This window comes from Tachyglossus aculeatus, chromosome 4, assembly GCF_015852505.1.
Source record: "Tachyglossus aculeatus isolate mTacAcu1 chromosome 4, mTacAcu1.pri, whole genome shotgun sequence".
NCBI classification, from domain to species: domain Eukaryota; kingdom Metazoa; phylum Chordata; class Mammalia; order Monotremata; family Tachyglossidae; genus Tachyglossus; species Tachyglossus aculeatus.
In genome coordinates, this window is record NC_052069.1 from 60,523,383 (window position 1) to 60,549,634 (window position 26,252).

The 26,252-nt window shown below is 43.7% G+C and overlaps 1 protein-coding gene and 1 non-coding gene across 9 annotated transcripts in view; both read left to right on the forward strand.

Annotated features, from left to right (window-relative positions):
- NTNG1 (netrin G1) overlaps window positions 1-26,252 on the forward strand; it is a 316,974-nt gene that overhangs the window by 41,297 nt on the left and 249,425 nt on the right. The window lies entirely within an intron of this gene.
- On the forward strand, window positions 14,785-14,922 carry LOC119927410. The gene has a single exon (XR_005450416.1). It is a non-coding gene; the product is annotated as a small nucleolar RNA SNORA7 (small nucleolar RNA).

Here is a 26,252-nt window from a genome sequence, read left to right on the forward strand (position 1 = left end):
CCCAGGTTCAAGTCTTGTATCAAGCTCTATTTAATATTCCAAAACCCATGGAGAAGACCTAATCATCAGTCATTAGCATTTTCTCAGCACTTTCTGTAGTCAGAGGGCTACACCAAGTGCTTGAGAGGGTGCAATACAATAGACTTGGTAGACACAATCCCTGCCCTTAAGGAGTTTATAATCTAGTCACAATGGAGGGAGGAGACTAGAAAACCTACTTCAGCAAGATGAATCAAGGACTTCACCAGGAAAGCTCATTTCAACCTGGCACAAACAAATTTCAGGCTCACTTCCGATTTGCACCACAGTAGCAGCAGAAATTTTTCAAGTAAGTTGAGTAGCTCTTTGCAGATTTCTGCTAAATTTCTGCCTTTGTAGATCATGTTCATTCAATCAATTGCATTTATTGAGCACTTATTATGTGCAGAGCACTGTACTAAGTGCTTGGAAAGTACAATTCAGCAATAAGGAGAGACAATCCCTATCCACACCAGACTTTGTCAACATGGCAACATGGATAACCTTAAAAAAATTACTCTTCTGCCAAAACAATGTCTTCTCTCATTGCCCATTCCCTTTAAACTGTAAGCTTCTTGTGGGCATGGAACCTGTCTACCAACTCTGTCTGTTGTACTCTCCCAATCACTTAAGATAGTGTTCTGCAAACAGTAAGCACTCAATAAATACCATTGATTGATTGCTTTGGGACTGAGTAGCTGGGCTTATTGGTATGTATGATTGACTGGAAAAACGTAAATACACTCCTTACTATTGGCTTGTGTTGATAACTCTAGAGGCCTCAAAAGTCAAATGTAAGTATTTTTTACAGTATGTTCTGATTTTATTCCTGTATATTTCTAAGGACTTTGTGAAGCCTTAACTAGAGTACTATAAGACAGCTAGCCTCTTTTTTGTGTAGTGCAGCTCAGATCATGAAAACACAATTCTGTTGTACTGACCAAATGTATTGTCAAGAGAGCCTCATGAAGAAATATTTATTTGCCCATTTATTTCTGCAAAGGTAAGTTAACAATTTGTAAAAGCCATAATGCTGATCCAGATACAAGTGATTTGAAAACTTTCTCTGCTATTATATGCTGAAGTGAATGTTCTTAAACGTAGACACTGATGACAATTCACTATTCTAAATAGATTTTCTTGGCTTTTAATTCCTACTTTAGATACATCATCTTTGTAGGTGATATTCACCTCCCCTCTCAATCCCACAGCACTGTGTATGTATCCGTAATTTATTTTAATGTCCTTTTCTACCTCTAGGCTGTATGCTCCCTGTGCACAGAGAATGTGTCTACCCACTCTTTTGACTGTACTCTCCCAAAACAATAGTACAGTGCTCTTCACACACTGAGGGCTTAATGAATACCAATGATTGGAGATGATGTGGTTTGCAAAAAGGCTTTGAAAATGGGGGAAAGTGGTGTCTGCCAGATGTGAAGGGGGGAGGAGTTCTAGGCTGAAGGGAGGGTGTGAGCAAGAATTGGGTGGTGAGAGAGATGAGAATGAGTCACAATTCATTCATTCAATCGTATTTATTGAGCACTTACTGTGTGCAGAGCACTGTACCATGCGCTTGGGAAGTACAAGTTGGCAACATATAGAGACAGTCCCTACCCAACAATGGACTCACAGTCTAGAAGGGGGAGACAGACAACAAAACAAAACATATTAACAAAATAAAATAAATAGAATAGTAAATATGTACAAGTAAAATAAATAGAGTAATAAATCTGTACAAACATATATACAGGTGCTGTGGGGAGGGAAAGGAGGTAGGGTGGGGGGGATTGGGAGGAGGAAAGAAAAATGGGGGCTCAGTCTGGGAAGGCCTCCTGGAGGAGGTGAGCTCTCATTAGGGCTTTGAAGGGAGGAAGAGAGCTAGCTTGGTGGATGTGCGGAGGGAGGGCATTCCAGGCCATGGGAAGGACGTGGGCCCAGGGTCGATGGCGGGACATGTGAGAACGAGGCACAGTGAGGAGGTTAGCGACAGAGGAGCAGAGGGTGCTGGCTGGGCTGTAGAAGGAAAGAAGGGAGGTGAGGTAGGAGGGGGTGAGGTGATGGAGAGCCTTGAAGATGAGAGTGAGGAGTTTTTGCCTGATGCGTAGGTTGACTGGTAGCCACTGGAGATTTTTGAGGAGGGGAGTAACATGCCCAGAGCATTTCTGCACAGAGATGATCCAGGCAGCGGCATGAAGTATAGTTTTAAGTGGGGAGAGACAGGAGGATGGGAGATCAGAGAGGAGGCTGATGCAGTAATCCAGTCAGGACAGGATGAGAGATTGAACCAGCAGGGTAGCAGTTTGGATGGAGAGGAAAGGGCGGATCTTGGCGATGTTGCAGAGGTGAGACCGGAAGGTTTTGGTGAGGGATTGGATGTGAGGGTTGAAAGAGAGAGCAGAGTCGAGGATGACACCAAGGTTGCGGGCTTGTGAGACGGGAAGGATGGTAATGCCATCTACAGTGATGAGAAAGTCAGGGAGAGGACAAGGTTTGGGAGGGAAGATAAGGAGTTCAGTCTTGGACATACTGAGTTTTAGATGGTGGGCAGACATCCAAATGGAGACGTCTTGAAGGCAGGAGGAGACACGAGCCTGAAGGGAGGGAGAGAGAGCAGGGACAGAGATGTAGATTTGTGTGTCATCAGCATAGAGATGATAGTTGAAGCTGTGGGAGCAAATGAGTTCACCAAGGGAGTGAGTGTAGATAGAGAATAGAAGGAGACCAAGAACTGACCCTTGAGGAACCCCTACAGTAAGGGGATGGGAGGGGGAGGAGGAGCCCACAAAGGAGACTGCGAATGAACGGCCGGAGAGATAAGAGGAGAACCAGGAGAAGACAGTCTGTGAAGCCAAGGTTGGATAGCATGTTGAGGAGAAGGGGTGGTCCACAGTGTCAAAGGCAGCTGAGATGTCGAGGAGAATTACGATAGAGTAGGAGCCATTGGATTTGACAAGCAGGAGGTCATTGGTGACCTTTGAGAGGGCAGTTTCAGTGGAATGTAGGGGATGGAAGCCAGATTGGAGGGGGTCGAGGAGAGAGTTGGCATTGAGGAATTCGAGGTGGCGGGTGTAGATGACTCGTTCAAGGAGTTTGGAAAGGAATGGTAGGAGGGATATAGGGTGACAACTAGAAGGGGAGGTGGGGTCAAGAGAGGGTTTTTTTTAGGATGGGGGAGACGTAGGCATGTTTGAAGGCAGAGGGGAAGGAACCAGTGGAGAGTGAGCAGTTGAAGATGGAAGTTAAGGAGCAGAGGAGGGACGGGGAGAGAGATTTCATAAGATGAGAGGGAATGGGGTCAGAAGCACAAGTGGCCAGAGTAACACTTGAGAGGAGGGAGGAGATCTCATCTGAGGATACTGTTGGGAAGGATGGGAGAGTAGCGGAGAGGGTTGAGAGCTGGGGGGTTGGAGAAGGGGGAGGAGTGACTTTGGGGAGCTCAGACCTGATGGAGTTAATTTTATTAATGAAGTAGGAAGCCAGATTGTTGGGGGTGAGGGAGGGAGGAGGGTGAGGAACAGGGGGCCTGAGAAGGAAGTTAAATGTACGGAAGAGCTGACAGGGATGATGGCATGGGTGTCTATAAGAGAGGAGAAATAGTTTTCTCTGGCAGAGGAGACGGCAGAGTTAAGGCAGTAAAGGATAAGCTTGAAGTGAACGAGGTTGGCTTGGTGTTTAGACTTTCACCAGCAGCGTTCAGCAGCTCGAGCATAAGAGTGAAGGGGGCAGACAGTAGCAGTGATCCAGGGCTGTGGGTTAGTGGTACAAGAGTGGCGAAGGGAAAGGGGAGAGAGTGAATTGAGCTGAGTAGAGAGGGTAGTGTTGAGAGCAGTAATCTGATCATCAAGATTGGGTAAAGAGGAAAGGGAGGCGAGATGGGGTGTGAGGTGTTCAGAAAGATGGATTGGGTCGAGAGAGCAGAGGTCTCTGTGAGGTAGTAATATAGATTTACAGGGGCAAGGAACGTGAGTAAGGAGGCACTGCCTTCAGGACATCTCCATCTGGATGTCTGCCCGCCACCTAAAGCTCAACATGTCGAAGACTGAGCTCCTTGTCTTCCCTCCCAAACCTCGTCCTCTCCCTGACTTTCCCATCTCTGTTGACGGCACTACCATCCTTCCCGTCTCACAAGCCCGCAACCTTGGTGTCATCCTCGACTCCGCTCTCTCATTCACCCCTCACATCCAAGCCGTCACCAAAACCTGCCGGTCTCAGCTCCACAACATTGTCAAGATCCGCCCTTTCCTCTCCATCCAAACTGCTACCCTGCTCATTCAAGCTCTCATCCTATCCCGTCTGGACTACTGCACCAGCCTTCTTTCTGATCTCCCATCCTCGTGTCTCTCTCCACTTCAATCCATACTTCATGCCGCTGCCCGGATTATCTTTGTCCAGAAACGCTCTGGGCATATTACTCCCCTCCTCAAAAATCTCCAGTGGCTACCAATCAATCTGCGCATCAGGCAGAAACTCCTCACCCTGGGCTTCAAGGCTGTCCATCCCCTCGCCCCCTCCTACCTCACCTCTCTTCTCTCCTTCTCCAGCCCAGCCCGCACCCTCCGCTCCTCTGCCGCTAAACTCATCACCGTACCTCGTTCTCACCCGTCCCGCCGTCGACCCCCGGCCCACGTCCTCCCCCGGGCCCGGAATGCCCTCCCTCTGCCCCTCTGCCAAGCTAGCTCTCTTCCTCCCTTCAAGGCCCTGCTGAGAGCTCACCTCCTCTAGGAGGCCTTCCCAGACTGAGCCCCTTCCTTCCTCTCCCCCTCGTCCCCCTCTCCCTCCCCGCATCTTACCTCCTTCCCTTCCCCACAGCACCTGTATATATGTATATATGGTTGTACATATTTATTACTCTATTTATTTATTTATCTTACTTGTACATTTCTATCCTATTAATTTTATTTTGTTGGTATGTTTGGTTCTGTTCTCTGTCTCCCCCTTTTAGACTGTGAGCCCACTGTTGGGTAGGGACTGTCTCTATGTGTTGCCAATTTGTACTTCCCAAGCGCTTAGTACAGTGCTCTGCACATAGTAAGTGCTCAATAAATACGATTGATTGATTGATTGATTGAGGCAGGTGAGAAGGTTATGATCAGCGAGAGGGATTTCAGAGTTGGTGAGGGTGGACACAGTGCAGCGGTAGGAGAGGATGAGGTCGAGGGTGTGACCAGGTTGGTGAGTGGGCGAGTTGGGGTGGAGCAGGAGGTTGGCAGCATCAAGGAGAGATAGAAGGCAGGTGGCAGAGGAGTCACCAGGGATATCCATGTGGATTTTGAAGTCTCCGAGGATCAGAGTGGACATGGAAAAAGAGAGAAGGAAGGTGAGAAAGGGGTCAAAATTGTTAAAGAAGTTGGAGGTAGGGCCGGGGGAGCAGTAGATGATGGCTACAAGAATCTGGAGGGGGTGGTAGAGGCAAATAATGTGGGCTTCAAAGGAAGGGAAGGAAAGGGAAGGGGGAGAAGGGATAGTGTGAAAGCCAATGAATTGGTTGGTGTGAGAGGAGCTAAGTGTGCAACTGGAGAGTGGTGGGAGAGGAGCAAAGGTAATTGAGGAGAAAGCTAAGTGCCTTAAAAAAAGGTTAAGAGTTTTTGCTGGATGCAGAAAGGAATGGGCAACTATTGGAGATTTTTGAGAAGTGGGGGTAGGTATATATGATCTAGAAAAATGATCTGGGCATCAGAATGAAGTGTAGAGGCAGGGAGGTCAAAGTGGAGGCTGATGAAACAATAGTTGAATCAGGATATGAACATGACAACTGCCTGGGTCTGCATGGTGGCAGTTTGGATAGAGAGAAAGAAGAATCCATACTTGAAATATTGCCGCTCTAGAATATGTGATTAAAAGTCACGTTAGCTACTTGCTCTGTGTTCTGGTGAGAAGTGTAGATTTCCTGACTTTTTCTGCATGAGCACATCCCCAAATGCCATTCAAGACTGGTAAATTTTAAGGTGTGGTAGCTGATGAAAAAAACAAAATGTTGAAAGAGTGAAAAAATGTGGCAGATGCAGTTTGACTAAATGACATAAAATAGTCTGTATTATAAACTCTTTAGTGGCGAGATTAATGAAGTATATGCTGGAATACTCAATCAATGATTCATTTCAGGGAAATAACTAATGAATGGGGCAATAGTTAGCATCAGTTTGTTATGTACTGCCTGCCCTGAGACTTGTTTACGGGAGTTATTTTGGGAATTTAATACTCAGTGAGAAGACAGAAAGTTGCACAAAGCCTGTGACTAATGGGCAGCACATTGTGTTAGAGTGTATTTGCCTTTGCTGTGGAAAGTACCACTGAAGTTGTTAACTCACGCTAAAGAGAGAAAATATAGACAGAGATTTTGCTCTGAAAAAGATAGGAGGGTTTTATAAACTTTTCCAGAACCCATCTGACAGTGTGGTCCAGGTTGCCTCTAAGTAATAGCCACACAAATAATTGCAGATTACAGTGTCACACAACTCCATTAACTAGGTGAAGGAAAAATAGCAACATTTTCATTTTAATGAGTTGTCAGCTTTCTCCCTGGCTGTACCATGCATCTTAATGTGCCTTGCTGTCTGTACTGACTGAGGGTTTGCAGTCTTTGTCATTACTTGGCAATTCCTTTCTCTAATTTCTTGTGACACCTGGTGCTTAAATCCACAAGAAATGTGAGGTGAGGCAGTGAGGATTCCAGCAGACTGCCTCTGTGCAAGTAGAAAGCTTATTTGCATTATTCATTAGGTAAGAATACTGATTTGCATCTCATTTTAGCTGTCTCTTTTAGGTGGAAAAATGTTGGCGAACTCTCCGTCGTCCCAAAGTTTTAGATTAATAGGGATTTCAGGGGGATAAGTCTTGAGTAGCTGCTGCCTGAGGTTTCTCTCCCAAACCAACCACATTTCTCATAATAAAATGCCTCTCCCCTCCATGACTGAGGATATAAAGCTCCAAAATCCAATGAAGCTGCAAGTGTCAGAATGTATTCCACATTTCCTCTGGAAGGGAGTCAGAAAAGAAGGGAAGAGAGACTTGGTAGAAATGTCAGTGAGGAGATCCCTGCCCTGCTTCCCCATCACTTCTCACCTCCAGCAGTGTTGGCCTGGAAAATGTTTTCAGGCACTAGAGCCGTGCTTTAGCACATTGATTCCCTACTGGAGGAATGGTTTCCCTCACACCACCCACAATCCACACATTCTCAGTTACTTATCCCTTCAGCAAAAGTACAACCAATACAAGATTAATCTGAGAAATGGGATCCTAGGAGAGAATGGAAACTGACCTTCACTGAAATCCCAAAGACTTCATTTTCTCCCTCAGCTGAGTTTCTCAAAGCCTTTTAGCAAGGGTCACCAGCAAATATTTCTCTATTTCCTCAAGCCACCTCGTGGTTGAGGTACTAATAGTAAAGAATGAGCAAAAGGAAGAAAATCATCTCTGAATGAATATTGACCATCATTCACTCTTTATCCTCTTATGCTTTTGAAGGTTTTTATTTCCTACTTCCTGCTCGGCCATTAAATCACCACATATAGTTAAAGTTTCCCCTTTCTCTAGGGCTGGAATGACGCCTTGGCTATTGAAGCTTTTTAGAGTTTTAAAATCCTGAAAAGGCAAGTAATGTGTAGCAGAAAACATGAATGCTGCCTCCCTACCTTTGCTTTGATGTTGTGCAAATTCTGATGGCAGCCAAGTGTTGTTTTTGTGCATGTGGGACAAGGACTGTCTGATCTGATTGTATTGTACTTTAGTACATAATGAACACTTAACAAATACCACAACTATTATAATTGCTCTTGATGGTCTGAAGCATTGTCTTGTTAAGAATTTTTTGGTCCCTCTTTATGAAAACAGCCATTGATAAAGTCTAGAAGCATAGTAGCCAAGAAAACCTTCACTGGGGTTTCTTTGATTTAATTACTGACTTGAAATTTTACTCAGAAGGAGTTGCAACCCAAGGCATCATCACCCTCCAAACTACAAGTATTCCTCATGGTTCCTCTGTGATTGACAGTGTGGTAGACTCCAGTGACTTTACAGACAGGGAAGTACAATATGCACCTAGGACATATCGATCAAATTTTTTCAGCATTTGCTGTATAGTGCTTACTGTATACAGAGGACTGTAATAATAAGAATAATAATAATGATGGCATTAATTAAGCACTTACTATGTGCAAAGCACTATTCTAAGCACTGGAACTAAGTGTTTGGGTGAGATGTAGTAGATAGAGTACAGGCTTGGGAGTCAGCAGGTCATGGATTCTAATCCCAGCTCTGCCACTTTGCTGGTGACCTTGGGCAAATCCCTTCACTTCTCTGTTCCACAGTTAACTCATTTGTAAAATGGGGATTGAGACTGTGAGCCCCACATGGGACAGGGACTGTGTCAAACCTGATTTGCTTGTAATTCACCCCAGCACCTAGTATGGTGTCTGACATATAGTACGTGCTTAATAAATACCATAATAATAACAATTATTATTATTATTATGTAATAACAGGCTGGATAGTAACATTCCCTGCCACATATCCTTATAATCTACTATTTCTCCTACCTGTAATTTATCTTAATGTCCGTCAACGACTGTAGACTATTTGTGAGTGAGGATAATGTCCTCCAACTCTAATGTATTATGCTTTCCAAAGCACTTAGTACAGTGCTCTAAACACAGTAAGTGATCAATAAATACTGTTGATTGATAGGGCATAGCAAATCGACCTCAATAAGCATACAGTTGAAAATGGAGTGCGTACTTCCCCTTTTCTTTCATTTCTGCCAGGTTCTTGTAATAAAATGGTTTAAAATCCCACCATCTGCTTGTTTCTCTTTTCTTGACATATGGAAAAGGAGGCACTGAGCAATGCAATGAGTTGCCTACTCAAGCACTTTGTAATGTTTCCAATCGACCGTGCTATTGGTCTAGTGGAAACAGCATGGTTCTGGGAGACTAATCTCAGCACTGTAGATACAGAAATCTCTGCTGGGGCTCTGCCACCATAAGAGAGCTAGTTTTCTGATCAAAAACTTGGTCAGAGATTGATTCGAGGATTGGCGTGGTGAGAGAGAGACCAGAGTCAAAGGCTGAGCCGTATGAAATTTATTCCACGTGGCAAATTGAACTTCCCTTTTGGGAGGAATATAATTATTTTGGATGAGGAGAATTGAGCTTCCATTTTGGGGGGGGGGGGGGGGGAATATGCCTATGTGTTACTCACACATGGCGAAGTACCTAGCTCCCGTCCATGAATACTTCCCACTTGGGAGGAGTTCACTTATGCATTAGTCATAGATGGCAGAACACCTAGGTCCCTCCCACAAACACTCAGTTTGACCCTCACCTGTCTCATGGTCCCTCACTTTTGTGCAGTTGTTTCAGAGACAGAGCAGGCATCCCGCGCTCTGGGCAGGAGTGACATGTGAATGGCCGCTGCAAGCCCTGGTCTGCTACCTAGAAGGTCAGAGGCAGTAGGTATTTATTACCTGTCCTCCTGAGCCATTCCAGCCTCTGACTTCCACTTCTCTGATCTCTTTCCATACCCTCCTCCTCCATACCTTATTTGTTCAGCACGAGGACAATGGACACCTACTACCGTTTTCCTGACTTGGGTAATCTAGAGGCTTTGGTTGTGGGGTGGTGTTGCAGGAATGTCTAGCAGGTTCAGTTTCATCACTCCGCCTTTGCTTCCGAGTCCCACCTTGCTGGCTCATGAAGCCACAGAAAGCGTTTTGACCTTGAGATGGCAGGTGTCCAGGTTCACCTCGACACACCAAGGAACCACCTAAGGCAGCTGCATGTGCCCTGCAGTAATCTTGAAAAATAGCTGGCCACATGGCACCAGAGTGTACAGTGGCTTCTAAGGCAACTCTTCTAAGACAACTTCCCCCTTCTAGACTGTGAGCCCGTTTTTGGGTAGGGACCGTCTCTATATGTTGCTGGCTTGTACTTCCCAAGCACTTAGTGAAGTGCTCTGCACACAGTAAGCACTCAAAAAATACAATTGAATGAACTCTTTGCATGGTATGTCATTAGACAGGTGGTTTATAGTTAATCCCAGGCTGTGGGTCTGGTCTTGAAACTTCAGGTCTGAGGCTCATCTATTCTTTACAGGAGAGAAGACTGCCATCATCAATCGTATTTATTGAACGCTTACTATGTGCAGAGCACTGTACTAAGCACCCGGTTCTTCCATCAAGTGGGTTTTCACTATCCGCTTAGGCTAGATTATTGCCAGAGAATTAGGAAATATTTGTCTGACAGCATCCACCTGTTTCTGAAGAAACAGTTTGAGGATGAGCAGGGACAGAATGCAGAATACTACAGTGAAAGCGTTCCTTATTGTGGGGTTTTATAAGATCACTCCCCACCCCCAGCCCCACCACATTACAGGAAAAATGGATGCTTTGCAAAGACAAAAATCCAATGAGCCTATTGTTTTAGGATTCTGGGAAAAGTTTTTAGGCTGGCAGAACAAAAGTGGGAGTGGCCATCCTATAGTCCAGACAGGGGTTTTTGGCTGGATTACGAGCGTACCTGGGTGCCCCTATCTGATTGCTCTTCACCCAGCTGATTGGTTCCTGGAAATGGAATCTAATAAAATGATGGTTTTTGTTAAGCTCTGATTATTTGCTGTTCTAAGCATTGAGGTAGAAACAAGCTAATCATGTTGGACACAGTCCCTGTCCCACATGGGGCTCACAGTCTTAATCCCCATTTTACAGGTGAGGTAACTGAGGCACAGAGAAGTGAGGTGAATTGCCCAAGGGCACACAGAAGCCAAGTGATGGATCCAGGATTAGTACTCTAGTCCTCCAACTCTCAGGTCCATGCTCTTTCCACTAGGCCATGCTGCTTCTACCATCTTCCATTTGATTTGTTTGGAACATCTGCCAGTCAGTCAATTGTATTTATTGAGCGCTTTCTGTGTGCAGAGCACTGTACTAATCACTTGAAAGAGTATAATGTAACAATGAACAGGCACATTCCCTGCCCACAATTAGCTTACAGTCTAGAGGAAGAGACAGACAATAATTCATTCATTCATTTATTCACTTGTATTTATTAAGCACTTACTGTGTGCAAGGCACTGTGCTAAGCACCCGGAAGCCTACAATATAACAACAAACAGACACATTCCTGCCCACAACGAGCTCACAGTCTAGAAGGGGAGACAGACATTAATATAAATAAATATATTTACAGATATATAATGGCATTTATTAAGCACTTACTATTGGCAAAGCACTGTTCTAAGCACTGGGGTGGCTACAAAGTGATCAGGTTGTCCCAAGGAGGGCTCACAGTCAATCCCCATTTTACAGATGAGGTAACTGAGGCACAGAGAAGTTAAGTGAGTTGCCCAAAGTCACACAGCTGACAATTGGCGGAGCCGGGATTTGAATACATATGAGCTGTGGGGATGGGAGGGAGGATGACTGAAGGAGCAAGTAAGAGCATCGCAGAAGGGAAAGAAATTACAGATATGTACATCAGTGTCATAGAGCTGGGGGGATGAATAAAGAGAGCAAGTCAGGGTGATGTAGAAGGGAGTGGGAGAAAAGGAAAGGAGGGTTTAGTCAGGGAAGGCCTCTTGAAGGAGATGTGCCATCAGTAAGGTTTGAAGTGGAGGGGAGAAATTGTTGGCTATAAGGAGTATGATTCAATCTAATGCAGATGGGGGACAGGGTTCTGGGCAATTTCCTCAGCCTCTATATGTAGTATCCTGGCTCCTCGAGATATGGTGTCTGCCACTACAAGTCCCAGAACCAACTACTCTGGAGGACAGAGAGGATGCTAAGGGACTTCCCGGAGTGTTGTGTTACCACAGCTGCTGCCTCTGTTTTTCAGAGACACTGGTGGGTAAGTTACCAAGCCACTGAAAGAGGAACAGGAGCGGAGATCATGAATGGCTCAGTCTCCTTCTGGCAACCTGTTGTTAGGGCAGAGACTTTGTAGTTTAAACTACCTAGTCAGTAGATGAGGTGCCAACATAAGGTGGCTGCTTATTGGATCATCTGGAAGGTCTTTCCCCAATAGATTGGTCATAGATCAAAATGACTTTGTGGAACCGCAGTGGGATCTAGTGGAAAGAGCACGGGCTTGGGAGTCAGGTGACCTGGGTTCACTATGTATATGTTTATGTATTATTTATGTTAATGTTGGTCTCCAGCTCTAGACTGTAAACCTGTTGTGGACAGGAAGTGTCTCCCAACTCTATTGTATCAAAGTCTCCCAAATGCTTAGTACAGTGCTCTGTACAGAGTAAGTACTCAAATACCATTGATTGATTCTCTGTGCCTGTTTCCTCATCTGTAAAATGAGGAGAAGGTACCAGTTCTTCCTCCCCCATTGACTTTGAGTCCCATGTGGGACAAGACTGTGTCCAATCTGATTACCTTTTATCTATACTAGGGCTCAGTACAGAGTTTGGTATGTAGTAAACACTTAGCAAGTACTATTATTGATATTATGATTCATTGAATGCTTACTTACTACATTCCAAGTACTGAACTGCTTGCTCTCGAGCATCCACCAGAAGTAAAAGACATTGCCCTTATGGAATTTACTCAGTGATGAATGATAAAGAAGTAGCAGCATTCCCTTTCTCATTGGTGTTGATTTTGACACCTGTCTACATGTTTTGTTTTTATGTCTGTCTCCCTCTTCTAGACTGTGAGCCCGTTGTTGGGTAGGGACCGTCTCTATATATTGCCGACTTGCACTTCCCAAGCACTTAGTACAGTGCTCTGCACACAGTAAGTGCTGAATAAATATGATCGAATGAATAAATGAATTGGCCTTCACTGAATCCCTGACTTTCTAGACAATTTAGATTAGGATTGATATGGGCCAGTGAGCCTTCACGGCCCTTCCAGTGGGCCTTGTCTTTTAATTTCATTTATTTTGGTATCTAGAAGTCAGTGAGAAACATAGTGACGGTGGAGGGCAAATTGTTTTGCACTTGATAAGCGTGTAATACCACTGATTGATTTTAGACTGGACTGCACACAGACCTCTTCCCAAAATCTATCAATAGTACTTACTGAGCACCTCCAATGTGCAGTGCAATTTGCCACACGTCTGGGAAAGTATATTAGAAGACAACAGACACACACACATACATCCTGCCCAGGTGGGATATAATCAATTGATGGCCAGCTGGAGATTGATATGAAGCCCAGAACAGGTATATAAATGGCTGGGATTCTTATTGTTGCTTTCCCTCCTAGCCAAGAATTCGGGCCTGACTGCAGAGAGGTTTCCTGGAGGTTTTGTACTGTGTAACATAGAAGGGTCAATCAATCCATTTATGGAAATTCTGAAGACTTTAGAAGTTGTTGCATTGCCATTTCTGGGGTTCATCTCATGCTTTATTATTCTCTCCACTTTCTCTGGAATTTAGTATTTTTTCCTCTTAACTGCAGTTTATACCATCTGTTCCCTATGATTAATGCTGATTGTAGAGTTGCTGCTTCTGTTCTTCATAGTAGAGTCTGGCACAACCGTTAGAGTTAAGGGTCTTTGGGTATTATTGTATCAGCCATCATCTGAATTGGACTGCAACAAAAATCCTGGCCAAGACACTGAGAAGGATGGGGAAAAGAGAAAGGGGAAAGAGATGATTCTAGGAGTAGGTGGAGCAGTCTCGATGAGGGCCAGTTTTTCTGGCACCCTCCTTTCCCTGCCACCACCAACACCTATAATGTGAAAGCAGCATAATCTAGCAGAAAAAACACGGGCCTGAGAATCAGAAGACCTGGGTTCTAATCCCAGTTCTGCCATTTGCCTGCTATGTGAACTTGGGCAAGTCTCTTAACTTTTCTGTGCTCAGTTTTCCTTGTCTTAAAATGTGGATTCCTATCCTCTTAGACTGTGTGCTTCACATGAGACAAGGGTCAGTGTCAAACTTGATTACCTTGTATCTACCCTAGCACTTAGAACAGTGCTTGACACTTTGTAAGTCCTCAATAAATGCCACCTTTATTATTAGTAGTAGTAGTAGTAGTAGCAGTAGTAGTAGTAGTAGTAGTGGTAGTAGTAGTAGTATGTTGCTAGAGAAATGTTAGGAGCTCAGGTCGAGGCATATAGATGGTAGTACTGAATACCAGAGGCTCTCCTAGCTACTCTTGGAAGGTAGTAAACATGATAATAATAATTGTATTTGTTAAGTGCTTACTTTGTGTCAAGCACTATACTTAAGTACTGGGATAGACACAACATAATCAGACTGGACACAGTCTGTCTCAGATGGAGCTTGCAATCTAATTCTTGATAGGTACACCATTATAAAAAGGGAATTTTGTGCCCTGAGACTCAGCCTGTCATAATAGTCATCATCAATCATATTTATTAAGTGCTTATTGTGTGCAGAGCACTGTACTAAGTGCTTGAGAGAGTGCAATAGAACAGAGTTGTATTTTATTGAAAAGCAGTGTGACCTATTGGATAGAGCATGGGCCCCGGAGTCAGAAGGACCTGGGTTCCAATCCTGTCTGCTGGGTGAGATAGAAGAAGTCACTTAACTTCTCTGTGCCTTTTACCTCATCTGTAATATGAGGATTAATATTGTGAGTCCTATGTGGGATATGAATTGTGTCCAACCTGATGTCAAACCTTACTAATTTGTATCTGCCTCAGTACATAATACAGTGCCTCGTACAAAGTAAGTGCTAAACAAATACCATAGAAAAGGTGGTAGACACATTCCCTGCCCAAAGCAAACTCACAGTTTGGAAGGGGAGACAGACATTAATAGAAATTTATCATTTAAATATGTACTTAAGTGCTTCCCCTGTCAGGATCGCACCTGGAGAGTTTCCAGTACTCTACCAGTCTCGACTATGGGAGGGAGAGTCAAGCAGAGGCATTTCCATTCCATTCCTAGCTTGGACAGTGACTAGCAGGTAGAAGGCAATCTGCTACAAGTCAAAACTCAACTGTTTTGGGCAGCAATGGCATGAGAGAGAATAGAGGGCAGAGACAAGTTTACTGCGTGGAAGGCGGCAATGGTAAACCATTTCCGTATTTTTACCAAGAAAACACTATAGATACACTACCAGAGAGATTGCAGATAGAGGTGGGTTGTTCTGGGAGAGATCCCAGCTCTGCCAATTGTCAGCTGTGTGACTTTGGGCAAGTCACTTAACTTTTCTACGCCTCAGTTCCCTCATCTGTAAAATGGGAATTGACTGTGAGCCCCCTGTGGGACAACCTGATCACCGTGTAACCTCCCCAAGGCTTAGAACAGTGCACTGCACATAGTAAGTGCTTAATAAATGCCATCATCATTATTACTATTATTATTATTATTATTATGTGTCCATGGCTTTGCTATGGGTCGGCGTTGTCTTGACAGCATAAGACTAGAAGACTTAGGTCCTGCTTAGTTAAGGGTGTGGCCAGTATCAAATGCCTAAAGGTTCACAGAGCCAAGTGCATGGATGACGTAGAAAGGAGAGGGAGCCAGAGAAGAGGCTTAGGAAAGGCCTGTGTCAAGTAAGGGTGGTAGGGCTCTTTTCTACTAAGTGCTACACTTGGAAGTGTAAGATTGGAAAGTTACCATTTGTATCTATACCCATTTTGCCAGCCAGCCTGCTTTTATGCATTGCCTTACTCTGAATTGACCACCATAACCCTGAATTCCTAGAGCAGCTTCGTTTGGCTAGTAACTTTGTTGTAAGGATTTCACAGAACTTTGTTCCCATCAGCTAATTTTACATTCGGCTGTTGAGAGTGAAGGAGAAGATTCTACACATTCTAGACTGCCTCAAGTAAAACATCATCCAGCTGCACAGACATCTCGTTCAGAATCCCCGAGCTACAACATTGTTGCAGTACTGCAATGTTACTGTGCGGCTGGGGACAATGAAGAGTTAACCATAAGTAGAGCTAAAATAAGCCTGGTGAGGTATGCCAGGGAGAGTTGGGGCCAAAGAGGCAATCCAGAGGTCTGACACAGTCATTTCTTCCTCTTCCCTCTGGAGACCTTGTGTTGTCTGGAACACACCTGACTCAGAAGCAAGGGCAAGATGCTTTATTTTCAAAGGGGAAGATCCTGAGGAGGAAGATTCTTGAAGTTTCATGTTTAGCACAGAATGAGAAAATGCCTACCTGACAGTCTAGCCGGGACTTATGCTCCCTGAAGCACATTTGGTGCATTCGTTTGCTGAAACATGATTTTCGTGACCAACGGAAAGGTTCAGGGTGGGGGGAAATATAGAATGGCAGAGTTTCCTTCTGAAAGAAAGGAAGCAGTGTAGCCTAGTGGATAGAGCACAAACCCAGGAGTCAGAAGGAACTGGGTTTAAGCCTGGCTCCGTCACTTGTCTGCTGTGTGACCTTGGACAAGTCACTTAATGTCCTTGTGCCTCAGTTACCTCATCTGTTAAAATGGGGATTAATGCTGTGAATGTGAATGCCATGTGGGTCATGGACTGGGTCCAACTTGACTAGCTTGTATCTACCTTGGTGCTTAGTATAGTGCCTAGTAACATAGTAAGTGCTTAACAAATATCATACAAAAAAGCAGGACAAGTGTTATCTTCATAATATGGTCAGAAGTGCTCAGCAGGACACTTGACAAACCAGCAGTCTTAGCCTAAGCTGGAAGATTTTGTGTCACTGATGTCAGGGAAGAGTGTTTATACAACCCACTTCCAGCAAGAGTAGAACAATTCTGGCTTGCTATCTTAGGGGCAGCACAGTGATGTTTGCCTGCAGCTACACTCAGTCATCTAACAAAGTCACAGTCAAAATTTAAGGTGTCTCTCACTTGCCAGATGCATGTGTATAAGCCCATTTCCCTGTCCCTCACCCCACTCCAGTCCCTGATGCTTCCTTTCCTTCATATTCCATATACATAATGACATTGATTTTGTGCTTTCCAGGTGGGGTTTTACAAGAACAAAGAGTACCAGTACCTTGTGGTTCCCAGAATGTGAAGCTTGTAAAGCGGATGCCTAATTAATTTTGTTTCAGAATCCTGAAGTGATACCAAGAGACCCTTCTGTGTTTTATTAATTTCCTAGTGCAGGTCTAAGAGAAATAGCCACCGTTCTTCTTGAAATCACACGAATCAGATTAGAACAAGGCTAGCTCTGTGGGAGACAAAAACATTATATTTATGTCTCAAGGTAATCCATCCCTTGGTTAATGGACCCAGAACCCTCTAAGGCAGTTCTCAAATCCACATAACCTAGCAGATTTGGCATGAAGATCCCTGACTTAGCTGAAAATTGTGAAAAATTGGATGCAGCCAATGAGCTCCCTATTGATTTTACATAGGAGGATCAACATTAAGTTATTCCATCTAAGACTACGTTCATTTACATTGAAAGTATTCCTCCAGGTAATCCTGCTTCAGATGATATTGTACAAATCAAGGCAGCTTTTTTTTCTCTTTTTTACTAATTCCATGTCTTGTGAGCCCTGGCACTGGTTGCTCGTGCTGAGGGTTTGGAGGGTATATTCAGGTCTGTTTTTAGAGAGGCCGAGAGCATGTCTCAGCATAAAACTAAGGAAACTGCAATTAACTCCTGACACCCAAAAAGAAAACTGACTCCCAGATTCCAATTACAATCCTTACTCCTGATATCCATGCAGCCTAGTTTACCGCTTCCAAGCTTTTGTCCTTACACTCAGACAAAATACCATAGTCCTATGAAATGCTTTAGGATTCTAATTCTAAGAGACCCCAATGCTCTTCACTCAGTCAATTGTATTTGAACACTTACAAGAACACTGTATTCATTCATTCATTCAATCATATTTATTGAGCACTTGGTGTGTGCAGGGCACTGTACTGAGCACTTGGAAAGTACAATTCAGCTATAAAGAGAGGCAATCCCAGCCCACACCGGGCTCACAGTCTAGAAGAGGGGAGACAGACATCAAAACAAGTAAACAGGCATCAATATAAATAAATAGAATTATAGATATGTACACATCAAACAAGTAAACAGCCAATAATATAAATAAATAAAATAATATGTATGTACATATACACATAAGTGCTGTGGGGAAGAGGAAAGGGAGTGAGTCGGGGCAATGGGGAGGAGAGGGGGAGATGAGGAAAAGGGTGGCTTAGTTTGGGAAGGCCTCTTGGAGTAGGTGAGCTTTCAGTAGGGCTTTGAAGGGGGGAAGTGTGGTTGTTTGGCGAATTTGAGGAGGGAGGGCATTTCAGGCCAGAGGTAGGACATGGGCCAGGGGTCAATGGCAGGACAGGGGAGAACAAGACACAGTGAGAAGGTTAGCACCAGAGGAGCAGAGTATGTGGGCTGGGTTGTAAAGGAGAGAAGGGAGGTGAGGCAAGAGGGGACAAGGTGTTGGAGAGCTTTGAAGCCAAGAGTGAGGAGTTTTTGCTTGATACGGAGGTTGATAGGCAACCACTGGAGATTTTTGAGGAGGGTGGGTGACACGCCCAAAATGTTTCTGTAGAAAGATAATCTAGGCAGCAGAGTGAAGTATAGACTGAAGTGGGGAGAGACAGGAGGTTGAGAGGTCAGAAAGGAGGAAGATGCATTAATCCAGTCAGTATATGATGAGTGATTATACTAACGTGGTAGTGGTTTGGATGGAGAGGAAAGGGCGGATCTTGGTGATGTTGTGAAGGCGAGATAGGCAGGCATTGGTGACGGATTGGATACTAACTGCATGGGAAAGCACACTATTATAGAGTTGAAAGACATGATTCCTGCCCTCAAGGATCTTATGGTCTAGCAGGGAATAACTTTATTTTCACTTTGCCCTGTCGTTCCTCTTTCCTTTGTATTAAAATGAACAGCTATTCAAAGTAGATTAATCTACCAAGTTTTGGAAGCAGTCTGGCTCAGTGGAAAGAACCCGGGCTTGGGAGTCAGAGGTCATGGGTTCTAATCCCGACTCCACCACTTGTCAGTTGTGTGACCTTGGGCAAGTCACTTCTCTGGGCCTCAGTTACCTCATCTGTAAAATGGGGATTAAGACTGTAAACCCCATGTGGGACAACCTGATTACTTTGTATCCCCCCCAGTGCTTAAAACAGTGCTTGGCACATAGTAAGTGCTTAACAGGTGCCATCATTATTATTATTATTATTTTTATTTTCTGAGTGCCTACAGTGCTGCTGAGCACTTTACTAAGTGTGTGTACAATGGAGGTAACCCATGGTCCCTAGCCTTGAGAAATTTACTATTTAGCAAGGCTAACTATCTGACAGCAATTGTAAATTGAGGGATGCTTTTGGTTGCTCTTTCTTGCACACTCCACTAATGGTCGCTGAGTTCAGGGAATCTTTTATACTAATATTTGAATTAGGCTAATTCATTGCAATATGTAATGTGCTTATTTATGGAATTAAGGCAAAAGCACATTGTAACATTTGAGGAGAAAGTCTTTTACAGTTTGTTTTTTTTTGAGCTTTTGGTTTTAAATTTAAGGAATAAATAATTAAGAAGAAATAGTTTGTCCACATGACAAATCTTCAAAGCATGGTAGAGGAAGCCATGAAAATGCTCATATATGACCTAATAATGATTGCCGTGTATGCTATGTGCTTACTATGTGCTAAGCACTGAGGAAGATACAAGGGCATCTTAACAGATGAAGGCCTAGTCATCCCATAAGGGCTCACAGTCGAAGTAGGGGAGGGAGAATAGGCATTTAATTTCTGTGTTCCAAATGAGGAGACTGAGGCACAGAAAAGTTAAGTAGACTGTAGACTGATGCTCTCTGAACAGGGATCACATTTACGAATTCTGCAGTACTGTAATTTCCCAAGCACTTAGCATAGTGCTCTGCACATAGTAAGCACTTAATAAATATTATCAAATGATTGATTTTGCACAATCCCTCAACATGAAGATGACAGAGTCTGGATTAGAACCCAAATCTCCTTACTTCCAGGCCTTGCTCATTCTACTGTATCCTACAGCTTTTGAAAAAAATTTGTACTTATCTCTATCCTCATCTTTTATGTTGATGTTGAGTTTTTATTCTTTTAATCTTCCATCATGCCTCATGTGGTGAGCCCACAACAAGTCGTCTTGTTAATGACTATTTGTGATTCTGCAAACAACTGCAAGGAACAGACTCGCAAAGCTACTGAGGGGCTCTACTTGAGACAGGTGATTGCTGGACTGTGGGGGCGGAGCATGGAGGGAAGTGTGGCTTTCCCTGTTCTACCTGGTAACAGGACTGGGGCAATCGGTGACTTCACGTAGAGCCCCAGCTGTGATGCCCAAGGCAGATAAAAGGCGGTTGTTTTGAATTGCGAGGGGACACCTGGAGGCACACACAGAGGGGCAGAAGCAGGTGCGAAGCAAGAAGGAAACACACTAAGAGCATCAGGAGAGCACCACTTGGAAGAAGCAGAAGGCAGCAGCACTTTGGAAGCAGAAAGAAGAAGCATTGGCAGAATGGGCTCCTTTAACCACAGGCTGGTATTGGACCCTTGGTGGACTGGAGTGAGTGAGTGTATGTATCACTCCCTTGCACGTTGGTAAAACCAAGTAAAAACTTTTCACAGTAACCTTGGTGGTCAGAGGAGTGGTTTGACTTCTAGTACGTGTCACTGAGGCTCCCCCAGTCTAGGAAGATCCTAGTTGGTACGAACCAGGTGGGCTCGTGACACCTTACTCGTAGACTGTGAACTTGTTGTGGGCCAGGCACCTCTCTGGTTCTTACTCATGTATTCTCGCCCATGTATTCTTTCTCAGTGCTTGGTACGGTGTTTTTAACTCAGTCAGTGCTTAATAAATACTATTACCCATCCTGTTTCATTATCAGAGTAATAACACAAGTTTTTGTAAAGCTGCCATTTTAGTTCTTGTAACCAATTTGTACTCTAGTGATCATGAAATATAATGGTTCTAATTCAACTAATTTGGGGAATACAGACAAAATGAAGATACTAATAATTATGGCATTTAGTCAACACCTTTAGCTAATTGCTGGGATAAATAAGATTATGAGATTGAACACAGTCCATATCCCCCACAGGTCTCACAATCTAGTTTTATCTCCAATTTACAGATGAGAAAATGATGTAATCAAATAGGTTGTTCTGTAGCACAGCTGGAACCCAAAACCAAGTCTTCCAACTCCAAGTTCCATACTCTTTCTACTAGGCAAAACTGCCTCCAACTCATCCCCCCTATTTCTATAATTTAATCTTTCATGTCATGTACCAGAAATTTTGGAAGCACTACAAGTGATTACACTCTTTATTTTTCTGACCTATGCCATGTTCTTGAGTGAGGTACCTTTCTCTGAAGGTTGGAGATTCTGTTTTTCTTTGACATTTTGTGTAATAAATGCTTTGAAAATTTTCTTTTCCTGAAGAAACCAAGGGCACCATCACATTGCTCTTCCGATGCCCTTGGTGCCACTGCCACTGGGTTGGATGGATGATTAATCTGACCTGGTGTAGCTGTCATAGGTTCTTATGTCTTGATAGTCTTACTAGCAGAAAGGCCACTGATTCCTGTAGGCATGAAAAATAGCAAAACAAGCACATGCTAGAGGAACAGATAGACAGCTACTGAGAGAGTGTGTGTTTGTGTGTGTGTGTGTGTTCCCATCATTCACCAACTCTATGTACTGGGGAGCTAAGTCTTAGGATTTAATTTTCTGTGTCAAACTAAACAGATTTTGAATCTGAAGGTCTGATGCAATGTGCTGTTGGCTGTTCTATACTGCTCAGGGCCAGTTGAGATGGGAAGGATGAGATAAGGCATGTGTGAACGTAGAAGTCACTTCGAATGTCTCTCCTACCTAAAAACTGTCAGTAAAATAATATTTTTCTAAAAAGTTGAGAAAGTGGATTTGATCAAGAAAATATTCCTGAAATGTTTCTAATGTCTCTAAGATACTCATTTTATTTGCCTGATGCGGACTTCACTAAATAAATTATGCGCCCTCTCTTGCCGGACCAGTGACCCTTCAGGACAGCGGAAACCATCCATCCACCCCTAGAAAACACTTTTACCAGGCTGGAGCTGTGGCGCCTAGAGAGTTCACCTTGCCTAGAATGGCTTCAGATGCTTGTTTGCAGCAGGGAAGAACTTTGGGGTGGAATCAGTGTGGCTCAGTGGAAAGAGCCTGGGCTTTGGAGTCAGAGGTCATGAGTTCAAATCCTGGCTCCACCAATTGTCAGCTGTGTGACTTTGGGCAAGTCACTTAACTTCTCTGGGCCTCAGTTATCTCATCTGTAAAATGGAGATTAAGACTGTGAGCCCCATGTGGGACAACCTGATTACCGTGTGTGTGTCCCCCAGCGCTTAGAACAGTGCTTTGCACATAGTAAGCGCTTAATAAATGCCATTATTATTATTATTATTATTATTATTATTAATCACATCTTTTATGCATTAGGTGTGCACTTGGCAGCGTAACTCCTTTCAAGCGATTGGAGAGGCTTCTGCCTCCTTCAAGAAGGAAGTTGCAACAGTAGAAAAGAGTGCATACTGTCACCACCTTCATCAGGAAAAGCAACCTCATTATGCATAAGTACTTTTAAAAAAAAAACCTTGTTTGTCCTCTGAAAACTCCAAAGTAGCTCCTGCCTCTGAAATCAAAGTGTCGAAAAACGAAATTGATTCGCTCAAGAAGGAGCTAGTCAGACACATGAGGCTTTAAATCCACCACTCTCTTTCTTGTATATTGCTATTGCTTCAGTGATACATAGCCAGGGGCTTAAGAGAAATGTTAGAGCTTCTCTTCCTGAATGATATGTATCATCAGTTGTTATAACGCAGCTGCAACTTGCACTTTTTTTTCACTCAAACTAATCCAAATTGTAAGTTGATTATCTCTACAGTCGTAAAGTATCTTTCCTCTATACTTTGAGGAAGGTTCTCTAAGTTAGAGAAGCAGCGTGGCTCAGTGGAAAGAGCACAGGCTTTGGAGTCAGAGGTCATGGGTTCAAATCCCAGCTCTGCCATTCATCAGCTGTGTGACTTTGGGCAAGTCACTTCACTTCTCTGGGCCTCAGTTACCACATCTGTAAAATGGGGATTAACACTGAGCCCCACATGGGACAGCTTGATCACCTTGTAAATTCCCCAGCACTTAGAACAGTGCACAGCACATAGTAAGCACTTAATAAATGCCATCATTATTATTATTATTAAATGCTTCATTTGTTTGAGATGTTGTCACCTAGAGTTTAGCCCACTTCAGTAGCAGAAGGGTCTATTTGAGGGAAAATTAAAGGTAGAAAGAAGGGCACCGGAAAGAAAACCAAAGAAGCTTTTATTCCCAGGAACTCAAATGACAAAACTTTCTAGTTCTTCAAAGAAGATCAGGTTAATGATTAGGGGTGGAAAAATAGTATTATTCCTTATAATAGTTTTTTAGTAAGTACTTATGGTGTTCAAAGTGCCGAATGAAGTTTTGGGAAAATAATAGGGGAGGAAGGGACACCATTTAAGGGATAAACTCTCTAAAACATAAGGACGTCAGTGATTAGAAGAAAGCTCCACACATAGCATATAAGTACCATATCGTCATATTTATTGAGCACCTACTGTGCAAAGAGCACTGTACTAAGCAATAGAGTGACAATCTTCATTCATTCATTCAATCGTATTTATTGAGCGCTTACTGTGTGCAGAGCACTGTACTAAGCACTTGGGAAGTACAAGTTGGCAACATATAGAGACGGTCCCTATCCAACAGCGGGCTCACAGTCTAGAAGGGGGAGACCGACAACAAAGCAAAACATATTAACAAAATAAAATAAATAGAATAAATATGTACAAGTAAAATAGAGTAATAAATATGTACTAACATATGTACATATATACAGGTGCTGTGGGGAGGAGAAGGAGGTAAGGCAGGGGTATGGGGAGGGGGAGGAGGAGGAATTTACACAATGAGCTCCCAGTCTAGAGAGGGAGATAGCCCCAAACAACCCAAAAGACAAAGCTCTGAGTCGGACAAGTTCAGTATAGCAGACCACCATTGGACTCTTCAAGGTGCTGCCGCAAAGTCGGATGATAAACAATACCCTCCCAAATCATGCCTATCACTGTAGCCTTTTCATACATATCATACATACCAATTACCCAAGCACTAACTCATGTACATATTCAGTCGATCATATTTATTGAGTGCTTATTGTGGAGAGCACCATACTAAGCGCTTAACACTATATATATCCCCTACTTTCTCTCATCTCTGAATTTAGTGCCTGTCTCTTTGGGAGGACTGTCATATTCTTAAGAGCCTTGAGTGAGGGACCTAATCTCCTAATTTTATTGTACTTCTGAAAGCACTTAGGACAGTGCTCTGCATAGAAGGTGCTGAAATACAATTGACTGACTGTGGGGGGGGGCGGGGGGCATTCTGCCTCAAACTGGGAAAACCTGCTGCTCCTTTCATGTTTATCACCATCTTTGTTTTTTATGTTTTCATTTCAGCTGTACTGGTCTATCACCACCCCCTTCCCCACTTTATTCATTGGTTGTGAGTCCCTTGGGAGGCCTGAGACCATGTCGGTATCACATCAGTGTACTTCTTTCCTAATGCTTTCCATCTGGCACTTAATAATTCCTATTACTACTCGATTAATCAGTCGTTTTCATTGAGAGCTTCAATGCTATTTATTGAGCACCTACTGTGTGCAGAGCACAGTTCTGTACTGTACTGGCCATTCATTCTCTCAATCTCTATGGACTCCTCCTCCCCCACCCATCCCCTTACTGTAGGCATTCCTCAAGGGTCAGTTCTTGGTCCCCTTCTGTTCTCCATCTATACTCACTCCCTTGGTGAACTCATTCATTCCCACAGCTTCAACTATCATCTCTATGCTGATGACACCCAAATCTACATCTCCACCCCTGTTCATTCTCCCTCCCTCCAGGCTCGTATTTCCTCCTGCCTTCAGGACTCTCCATCTGGTTGTCTGCCAGCCATCTGAAACTCAGTATGTCCAAGACTGAACTCCTTATCTTCCCTTCCAAACCCTGCCCTTTCCCTGACTTTCCCGTCACTGCGGACAGCACTACCATCCTTCCCATCTCACAAGCCCACAACCTAGGTGTCATCCTTGACTCCGCTCTCTCATTCACCCCACACATCCAATCCATCACCAAAACCTGCTAGTCTCACCTCCACAACATCGTCAAGATCCGCCCTTTCCTCTCAATTCAAACTGCTACCTTGCTGGTTCAATCTCTCATCCTATCCCGACTGGATTACTGCATCAGCCTCCCTTCTGATCTCCCATCCTCCTGTCTCTCCCTGCTTCAGTCTAAACTTCACTTTGCTGCCTGGATTACCTTTGTACAGAAACGCTCTGCACATGTCACTTTCCCCCTCAAAAATCTCCAGTGGTTGCCTGTCAACCTTCGAATCAAGCAAAAACTCATCACTCTCAGCTTCAAAGGTCTCTATCACCTCACCCCCTCCTACCTCACCTCCCTTCTTTCCTTCTAGAGCCCAGTCTGCACACTCCGCTCCTCTGCCGCTTATCTCCTCACTGTACCTCGTTCTCACCTGTCCCACAGTCAACCACTAGCCCACATCCTACCTCTGGCCTGGAATGCCTTCCCTCCACACATCTGCCAAACTAGGTCTCTTCTTCCTTTCAAAGCCCTTCTGCGAGCTCACCTCCTCCAGGAGGCCTACCCAGACTGAGCCTTCCTTTTTCCTCTCCTCCTCCCCTCCCCGTTGCCCCCTCCCTCTGCCCTACCCCTTCCCCTCCCCACAGCACTTGTGCATATTTGTACGTATTTATTACTCTATTTTATTAATGATGTGTATATAGCTATAATTCTATTCTGAATGTATTTACACTTGTTTAATTGTTTTGTTTTGTTGTCTGTCTCCCCCTTCTAGACTGTGAGCCCATTGTTGGGTAGGGACCGTCTCTATATGTTGCCGATTTGGACTTCCCAAGTGCTTAGTACGGTGCTCTGCATAGAGTAAGTGCTCAATAAATATGATTGATTGAATGAATGAATGAATTTAATAATAACTTGGGAAAGTTCTATATAATAGAGCTGATAGATACAATTCCTGGCCACAAGGAGCTTGCAGTCTACTACTACTACTTTCTACTATTAATAATTATAATAGTAAAGAGTAGTAGAGTATATACTATATATGTATGTAGTAATAGTACTTAATACTACTACTACTACAGAATGCTGGCAAGGACATATCACCCTTCTTGGCATTTGTTTGGTTTTTCTCTGAGTTGTCTGTTTATTTCACATTCATACCAGCATTATATTAATAAGGTTAGAGCATATAGATTTCTTACAGGCTAATGTG